Genomic DNA, 9,955 nt, shown 5'->3' on the forward strand with positions numbered 1-9,955 from the left:
CAACAATGAAATTCACTTTTTTTTCGGCATCAGTGCAAAGCTATAACACCCTGTTATGTTTAATATCCTCTGGAAAATATCAGCTATAAACTTGGCAATGGTACAGAGATGTGTACTGATGTAGTATTGCATTGGTACACCCACCCAAGTGTCTGACTGTTACAAAAAATGTAAGTTGACGCAATGTGAGAAGCTCGAAAGTTGAACAATAACAGGCAGATGAAGCTCTAATTTAATTATCTCTGGGGCTGATTTTGCAGACACATTTACTGAATAGCACACTGGTGGCATTCCAAACAGAGGGAAATCCAGTGACAGAATAAAGGACACAGTCGCCTGCCAAATTTTAGCATCAAATTGACTAAATCCTTAAATCTGTAGAAAGCCTGTTAGCATTATGAAAGAAGCAACACATTAATCTCTCCAATGTGCTGTGAAATTAGACTTCTCTGACAAATAGATACCCCTTTCACATGTCCACTCGCTGGGAAGCAGGATACATGAAACCCAGTTCGACGGAGAGTATTGTAGCCACCTCCTGTCCTCAATTTATTTTCAATTGTAAAAGACGATAAACCCTCCACTAAATATTTATTCTGTTTACTGGGAAAGGCCAGAGCTTTGTGAACTGCTGTGATAAATAGCCTAGCCACTGAAATAGCCAATCAAATGGACCCATCTGGACTGAGCCTAATCCCTGTTTTCCATTGCAGGAGCTGGCTGGTCTGGTATTCATTAAAATCCCGCAGGACAGCAGCACCATTGATACTTTTTGGAACGAGACTGACGATAAACTTTATATTGTGGTTTTAATCCACGGGTCAAGTCTATTCAGTAGTCATCCAGACCTTTGTAATGGAAATGGAATTGGCTCAGACAGTTGGCTTTCCAGCTTGGTATTCATGCATCCTCTCTCTTTCCCTCCATCTCTCCATACTCCCTCCATATCTCCCCATGCAGGTGAAACCCATGCATACGGTCGCCCATCAATCCATGAGTTTTAAGCAGCAGAGCTATAATGATCCATACTCCATCTCAGTATGCCCCCCTTGACATCCAGAGCTCTGACAGATCCCTGAGAGCTGCCTAGCCCATACTACCTAATGGAATAATGAATGTGGGTACAGAGTTAAATATCTCATGGGGCTCCAGGATCCAACCGTGTTCCTGTCTCTCTCTCTCTCTCTCTCTCTCTCTACCCCAAGCAGACCTGCCTGCCTGCCTGCCTGCCTGCCTGCCTGCCTGCCTGCCTGCCACTCGTTGCACACATGGCTTCCCCACCAGGGCCAGATGGCATCCATTTAGGAAGTGCTGCTAAGTGATTTCTCACTTTTGCTTTCTGAACTTATTGCTCACCTGTTGTCTCTCTCTCTCTCTCTCTCTGCCCCCCCCCCCCACCAGCCGTGTGCCGGTCTGGAAATGGATCATGCCCGTGGGTAAAAGTGACAGGTAGAGAGCAGTGATTGATGCAGCACAGTGAGAGAGCAGACGCTTTCTGGGCTGTAATTTGGGTGGAAAGACAGTTTCCACTAAATGTTTACAGAGAAGTGGCTGAGTCATTTAGCAGTTCCTTTTCTTGTTGCTTGGACCAATTACACACTCTGCTCATTTGCGCTGTGCTGTGTTGGGCTGCAAACGTACACAAGTTGCCTCTGTTAATTAGCTAATGGCTCAGTCGCTAACGTCAAGGGAGACAGCTAGTTATGTGACATGAAGAGTACACCTGTTAATATGTATTTGTCTTCACCATCAGCTGAATTACTAATGAATTCTGGCAAGAATCAACTAATTTTATGCACCATCTCAGGTGAATCATGATGAGGAGAGATAAGAGATAGATAGAGAGAGAGAAAGAAAGAGAGAGAGAGAGAGTGTGTGTGTTTGTGTGTGTGTGTGTGTGTGTGTGTGTGTGTGTGTGTGTGTTCTCACCAAACAGATGAGTGCACAGCACAGTAGAGGGCTTTGGGGCAGGGTCTGGGTGTGTGGTGTAGCTTGGACATGCACATGGACATCACACTGTTCATCAGTAGCCCTCTCTACCCATTCATCACCCAGAGTTCATCTCCTTGACCCCAGACAACAGCCAACAGCCTCTCTCACACTGATCTGGACATAAACGCCAACTAAGGACCCAGTGGGTCCTACTACCTGACAGGACATGATGAACCGGGGGGGGGGGGGGAGAAAGTACTGCTGGTATTGTGTGTTTACAATCTAGTGCGCCTAGTTGTTCTGTATTAGGTATTGTGTCTTTGGGCACTAGAACGGTGTCTCATTCAGTTTTGTTTTCTCACACATCGAATGATGGGAAATGGGATGAGGTCAAAGGTTAAGAGAAAGACAAGGATTGTGTAATGGGTTGTTGACACAACTGTCTTTGTAGTGGGAGTTCAAAACACTGAGAGAGACACAGTGTCCCATTTATTTTGCCCCTCCAAATGGAGTGCAGTTGAGAGAACAAACGTTTAATATCAAAAACAAACTCGGAGTTACCCCTCACTGTGAGACATGCACTCTGTGTACTTCTTCTCTGAAACCCTATTCAATCACAGCCTGTACAAGCCGGGGACGCTTGCAGGCACGTAGCCCTGCCTAGTGCCCAGCCTATAAAGGCTCATGCCTTTAGCAAGGTCACGTGGTTACGCCCCATGCGTTCGTTCCCAAAGTCATCTTCATGGCATTACCACAGCCCGGGCTCCCTTTCCATTTCCCACATTTCTCCTCTCCAGAGCAGGAGCGCATGAACACCCTCTGTCCGGTACACGCTCTGCGTGTTTACATGGCCAGGACGGTGTCCTTCAAGGTCTGCGATCCAGTGTTCGTCTGCTTTGCAGACCTTGAGAAAGGCTACACGACGTCTCTCCCACACATGTACAGACGTGATTGAATAGCGTTTCAGCCAATAGGTATGCAGAGTGTGTGTCTCATAGCGAAGGGGTCAAACCGAGTCGACTGAAAGAGAGAAACAGCACAGAGACCGGTCTCGGTCTCACAGATCTTAGAGTAAAAAGATACAATGGTTAATAATTCATTGATATTCTACCATTAGACCTGTAAAACGTCCTTTTCTCTCTCTGTCTTTCTCTCATGCTGTCTCTCTCTCTCTCTCTCTCTCTCTCATTCTCTCTCTTTCTTTCTCTCTCTCAGATTTTCATTAACATCTTGACAATGATAGATGAAAACTGAGGACAGGGGACAACCTTTATTAGTCTCTGTGTCCTACAAGGTTAACTCTGTCGGTTAAACCGATTAATCCACGAGTCAAATCCCCTTGATCAACAGTCCCTGTTTTTTTTTTACACAATCTACACCACCTATGACCCTTGCATGGGGCATTCTACACACAATGGTAAAGATCCACATTTCAGCTAAGGTCCACTAACTGAAAGGTCTGTCCTTCCACTTGACTTGGCTTTGTTTGGCTTGGCTTGGCTTGGCTGGTCCCCCTGCCCAAGTCCACTCCTCTGACTCACCTTTCTATTATTAATATGATCCTCTCCCGCTGTGACCTTCACCAGCGCAGGGAAATTAATATCCTTCACAGCACAGCCTCTGTGCCAGTTTAACCCCACAGCCTGGTCCGTTAAAAGGCTGCTGGGAGCTGGGAGCTAGAGCAGCCAGCACAGCCTTTATAAAAAAATACCTTGGCCCATCCTGCACTGCACTGCATTGTAGTCCTCCTTCAATCTCTTTCCCAACTTCTCTCTCTCTCTCTATCTCTTCCTTGCACTTCTCCCTGTCTACTCTCTTCTCACCTGCCCGTCTTGCCTCGTGATGTCATTCCTCGTTCTGTACAGCAACAACGTAACGTTATTGTCTAGCATCATAATGTCAATTCATGTCATTCGTTCTGTGCAGTGACACACAACATAAGCCACTTATCTCAACGCAGTAGCCTGCGTCTGACAATGAACCTCCGCTTTAACGAGAGACAGTTATGAGCTTGCAGAGCAGAGCAGAGCAGGGCAGAGCAATGACGGTGGTAACAGTAAGCTCAGCTCATTAAAATCAATAGCACGGCCCCTCCCGTGGAAGAGAGAGGAGAGGGTTGTGATGGATCCACTGTGCAATGGAGAGCCTGTCCGTTATAGAGGAAGGGGGCGGAGGTGAAGTTAGCCAAACAGATGTTCAGCTCCAACAGTCTCCGCAGGTCACTGGGCACGGCTTAAACGATAAGGGGATGAGGTTATGAAACGCTGTTCATCCATGTAATAACCTGTTACCCCCCCCCCCCCCCCCCCATCCCTCCACTTCCTGTATTAAAACGGATATGTATAGAGAGCAGTGGGCAGTGTCCAGAGACTGTAGCCCAAGCAGAGGAGTTGTAAATAATGAACCAAGACTGGGATGACAAAACCCAGAGTCTGCTTTCTTTTTTTTTTTTTTTTTTTTTTTTTTACTGTTCTCCTCTGTGGCCGTATTTCTGTTGTATAGCTCCAACAACCAGACACAGGAGTGATCACTCATCTGTGTGAATTCTATTCTCTGGCCCCTAGCAAAACGGAAATGGCTGTGAAACTTCACTAAGAGTGTGATACAGAATCATTACATCCCTTACCCCAATTAAATGCCTTACCTTATTTAGGATGTCACAGTTGTTCTTCATGAACAAAACGTTGAAGAGCATATTACACTGTCTAATGCCTTATGCAGCGTCACATTATCCATCACCAGTATGCAGCCCAACAGACCTAAGCTTAGTGCCAGATGGGAGTAACTGCCAGCAGTTCAGAGAGCTGAACCGTGGTGCAAGTGGAGAGAAGTGGGCACTAAGGAGCCAATCTTATTACCCCTCCATCAGTCCACTTTACCCATCCAGGAAGCTGCATGCTTATTGGTTTAAGTGTGCCTTGGCAAGGGTAAATTACATATATATGAGAGATAGACATGGAAAGCTAATATCCAATTACCCCGGGGGGGGGGGGGTGGAGTAAGATGTTGCTTGTTAGTCTACGGATAAGGGCCCCTGTTCTTGGCAGCTAATGAAAATGCTCCTGCAAAATCATGTTGAACTGATGAAACAGCAAATTAAATTCAGTGTCTACACATATAACCTCCCAATCAGTTGCATCTACCATGTGCAGACAAGTAATAAAGTTGTTGTTTTTGCAGTGTGAGTGTGTGTGTGTGTGTGTGTGTGTGTGTGTGTGTGTGAGAAAGAGAAAGAGAGAAAGAGCGAGCGAACAGACAACATCTGCAGCCGTATGGGTAAAAATGAAATGAGAAAACAGAGATACAGAGATAGTGTCTTAAATGGAAGGATGAAAAAATAAAATGTAGAGGACCGAGTAAAACCAGAAGGTAAAGTCTAGCATAGAAAGCGAGGAAACAGAAGAAAGAAAAAAAACATCACTTGTCACAGCTACATACATCTGGAGCTAGCCTAGCATGAAGATTCACTACCTCTCCCCGACTGGCCATTTTGAATCAGGATTCCTGTGCTGTGGCTGTTCCACTTGATTACATATGAGGCATCAGTCTACCACTGATGGGAAAGACTCTGCTTAGCTTCAGCCTATAGCCTAGCAACAAGCGCTCAGGGCTCAGATAAGGTATGTGTCTGCTCACTTTGCCTAGTCCCAAATCCACTCCTGCAAACCTCAAACCCCTTACTCCTTTGCACTTTTTAATGCCACGTAACAGATAGCTGTTGGCACATGGTAGATATTCCATCTAGCCTAGCTGACAGGGGCTAGGTGAGGCTAATACCATATTCACTTATACCTCTCTGACCCCGTAGAATGGATTTATGAGGGGTGCTCAAGCAATTGGTTTGGGGCAAGGTCAAACAAAGATTGTAAGATTGGCTAGCGGTCAGATAAATTCAATTTTACACCGTTAGCTTCGTAGTTCGTAGACTGGCTCCATACTAGCTCATTGGCCAGTGCTGAGGACTGAGGGAGAGAATGACTCTGACAGGAACAGACCGGCCCTGTCTCTCTCCTGTCACCCCTCAGTGAAGCACCGAGCTCACAGCCACTCTCCTGACAGCACAAAGACACAGAGTGACACTCATTCTCTAAGATATGCTGCAGAGTCTCCCCCCCCCCCCCTTGCTGTGACTCACTCACATGGAAATGCCACCCTTGCCCCTCCCCGTCTCTCCCTCCTCTGACTACCAACAAGGTGTCCTCCTTCTCCTCCTCCTCCTCCTCCTCCTCCTCCTCCTCCTCCTCCTCCTCCTGAAGCCTGCCTGCATCTGCCACCACAAAGCAGCAGAGCAGTATCGTGCAGCTGCACGGGTCACTAGTGTTTGAATATGCGATTACAGTGATCACTGTTTATCCTAATTCCTGTTGGAAAATGGTCACAAGGACTTGACCCAGGCTCAGTTCTTCTCATTGACAGCATTCCACTGAAGAAGTGGAAGACATAATTACAACACTGAGGCTGTTTCATTGCTATTTGTTTGAACTTGCCTGCACCTCTCCAACACTGATTTATTACAGCCGTGAAAACCTTCCTCTGTTTCTGCCTCTTTAATGCCTCTAATCTCTCGTCCTCGTATTTCAACAGCTCCACATAACAAAGGACGGGGCTGAAGAGAGAGAATATAAATGGACTTGACTTCTAACCTGGTGAGTAAACCAGTGCCGCCCATCTCTTCCTTGAGTTTATCACAAGATGTGTCAACACTCGACCACACGACCTCATTATCCAACATCAATGGTGACCCCCGACCTCAGACCTGTCACCCCTGGAAAAACAGAGGATTTTTCCAATACAAGCCCATCTTTCCTCTCTATCAGTGCTGTTGCCTTCTGCTGAATTCTAAATTAACCCCTATCCCCTCTCTCTGACCCTCTTGTCAGTTCGGTTCAGCTGAAATCCCATCATATTGCAAATGCCTATCTGATCCTTTCAGGCCTCCATGAAGGGGTTTTAGGGGGCTGGGGGTTCAATTAGGAATTCAGTATTCCTCCTGTCTAGCCTGGCTTTTCTGGCTTGATTCTGGGCTCTGGTGCTGCAGCCGCACTGAGGGAGATGGATGGCCTTTCTCAGCTCCCTCCCTCTCTCTCTCTCTCTCTCTCTCTCTCTCTCTCCCTCCCTGCCGCCTTATCTGGTGGTGTGTGTGCTGAGAATACCAAGTGGCTGAACCACCACGGTGTGTAATTATGTGGCTCCTGCTGCCTGCCCCGGCCCGGGCCTGCCTCCACCTCTGCTATGGCTTCACAAGCACTACGGGGAAGCACTGGTAATCAAGCCAGAGCACCAAGCAATGCACCCCTCAACCGTTGAACTGGGCTCCTTTTTTTTTTTTTTTACTGCAGCCAAATTCAATGTGTTGTACTCTTTTATTACAGCACTGCCCCCCCACCCCCCACCCCCCACCCCCGGCCCCCCCCCTTACCCGTAGCACTAGACCCCTACTCGCAGCAATACACCCCAGAAGTACTCAGCACTTAACCTGCTGATCTCCCTCAGCTCTGCACCCCTTACACACCACTTACACACCGTGTACTTACCACTTACACACACTTACACACCCTGGACACCACTTACCCATACAAAGGTGCAATCTGGAATTGATATATCTTTGATATATAGCCATTGATTCTGGAAGAATGTATCTTCTAAATGCCTCATGAGCTTTGTTCAACTGTCTTATCCCATCAGGATCCGACATATAAACTTGTTTTACTCTGTTGTTTGTGAACAATGTCATTGTAAACAAACACTGTGTTGCTTCAAAACATGGTTAAAACAATCATTTTTATCTCATGGATGGCCAGTCCTTCCATCCATAGCTCCATCTATGTATTTGAGAGTGGTTACATTTCTCCAGCCCCATCCCGCAGCTTTTGTTCACCAAATAAAGTAGCAGGGAGAACACTTTGTTATAGTATTAATCCCTTTAACCTTAACTCAACCCATATACCTTAACTCAACCCTTAGCCTCCCTGGTACATGCCCTTACCCACACAGACATATTACAAGCATCCCTTTCTCGCCCGACTCACTCATTGTAAATGACATGTCCTACAGTCCTCTCAGTTCCAGTCATGAAGAAGTTAACTATCTGTTTAAACTGGAGATTTTCATATTCTGTCTTTGATTTGAAAAGATGGTCTAGGGGCTTTCTGACATGTTATAATATGCTGTCGACTGTCTAGGCTCCATCTCTCCCTCAGTGTGGAGGAAATGAAAGAACGCTTGGCTGCCCTCAAAGCTTTAATCCATTTAATTCACCCTCGGCAAAGGAGAGGAAATATGTGCAGATATCAGAAAAGTGTTTGAGTATCACCTCTGAACAGACCCGTCTATTGTAGTGTTCTGTAAGTCATGTTTCGGTTGTCAAAGAGTTTCCGTAGCTAGTTCATTTGCAATTAGTAAGGGTGTTCAGCGTTTGACAAATGTTTGTTAACATTTGACCAAGCACTTAATGAGCATAACGGATGCTGTGTGTTAATTGGGCTGAATACCCATCGGCATTCATTGGCATACACTGTCACAACAAATTCAGCCTGCAAAGGTGAGAGACTATAGAATGTCCAGACACATTTATGCCACTAACATACTAGAGTGACTAACAATAGTGGGAAACTAATAATTGACAGTCTATAAACAGTACCTATAAACCATTTACAAACTCTTTATGAAGCCTATATAAAGGTATACCATCATGTAAAGTTTGTACTGAGTGCATGTCTGGCCCAGTGATTGATAAGTCTCCATGTACACTGATGAATCAGGTACTGTAGCAGATCTGCAACAGTGCAGTTTTATCCACTGAATGAGCCTCGATCAATACTGTAGCTGGGCATCAGCACGCCACTGTAGAGTGATAACAGAGTATGGAAGGGAAAACCACATGATAATCGAAGTGAATATAGAGATAATGAACTAGATTGCCCATAACTTGTTGAGTGTAATGACTTGTACTGAACCCTATGGCCGTTTTCCAGGGCCATTTGAGAAGATGGATCAAACTGAGACGTTGTCACCAACGCCATCTGCTCAGGGACACAGTTGGCAACCAGAGGAAAGGTATACGAGACCTCGTCAGTAGACGAAAAGCAACGGACGCGATGATCGTACAAATGTCATGGGTCAGGGTGGTCTAGTCAGTGAGTCATGACAGACACATCTTTGAACGAGGTACAAAGTACCTCACGATATGTCTACTTTTTGGAAAATCATATTCTCCCTCATATGTGCTTCAAGCTGGGAACTAGCTGAGGTGTCAAGGTCCTGTGTATTGGAATAAGCAACGAATCCTTTAGCGGCTGTGTCACTGAGGGGTCAGTGGGATTTCCTCATGATATGTGACTGTGCCTGTGGATCCCTGCTCGTTGGTGTTCATGCCTGCTCCGCGCCTTGCTCATTAAAGCCCCGGTCTCGTCTCCGCCGGTAGTCACAGCTCGGCTCCTCTCCTCCTCTCCATCTTCTCCCCTGCTCCGCAGTGTGACAGGCTGTGCTCAGTCGTGTGTGTGAAGTTTAAAAAGCGCAGCTGATTGCAAAATGGTGGTGTTGTGACAGGGTTGCAGAGGTGAGTGCTCTACCGAGTTTGTTTACATTCGGGTTGGACGTGGCGGGTGGGCGGGGTGTGAAGGGGGGAGGGGGCGAGTGAGGAGGGGGTGGGTGAGCCTGAGGGGGAGGAGGGCGGGTGGGTGGGTGGGTGGGCGGTCGAGGAAGGTGGCTGGGTGGGTGGAGAGATACAGGAGAGTTGAGGGTTGGGTTTGGTGGTGTGTTGGCTGGGTTATGGAGTGAGATTAGAGGTGTTTGTGTGGGCGGAAAGAGCAGAAGCGCACTGTAATGTGGGAGCGAGGTTGAGGGTAAAGATAGTTTTGTTCTGTCGTGGGTGGAGAGGGGTGGATGAGGGAGGCACGGGCTGGTGGATGACTGCACATGTCCTCCCCAGCTCTACAGTTTCCCCCCACCGATGTGGCTTGTTCATGAGTCTGTGAGTGTGGAGATAATGAACAGCTCTGCTTCCTGAACATGTATCAGCAGA

This window comes from Argentina silus, assembly GCF_951799395.1.
Source record: "Argentina silus genome assembly, chromosome: 15".
Taxonomy (NCBI): Eukaryota; Metazoa; Chordata; class Actinopteri; order Argentiniformes; family Argentinidae; genus Argentina; species Argentina silus.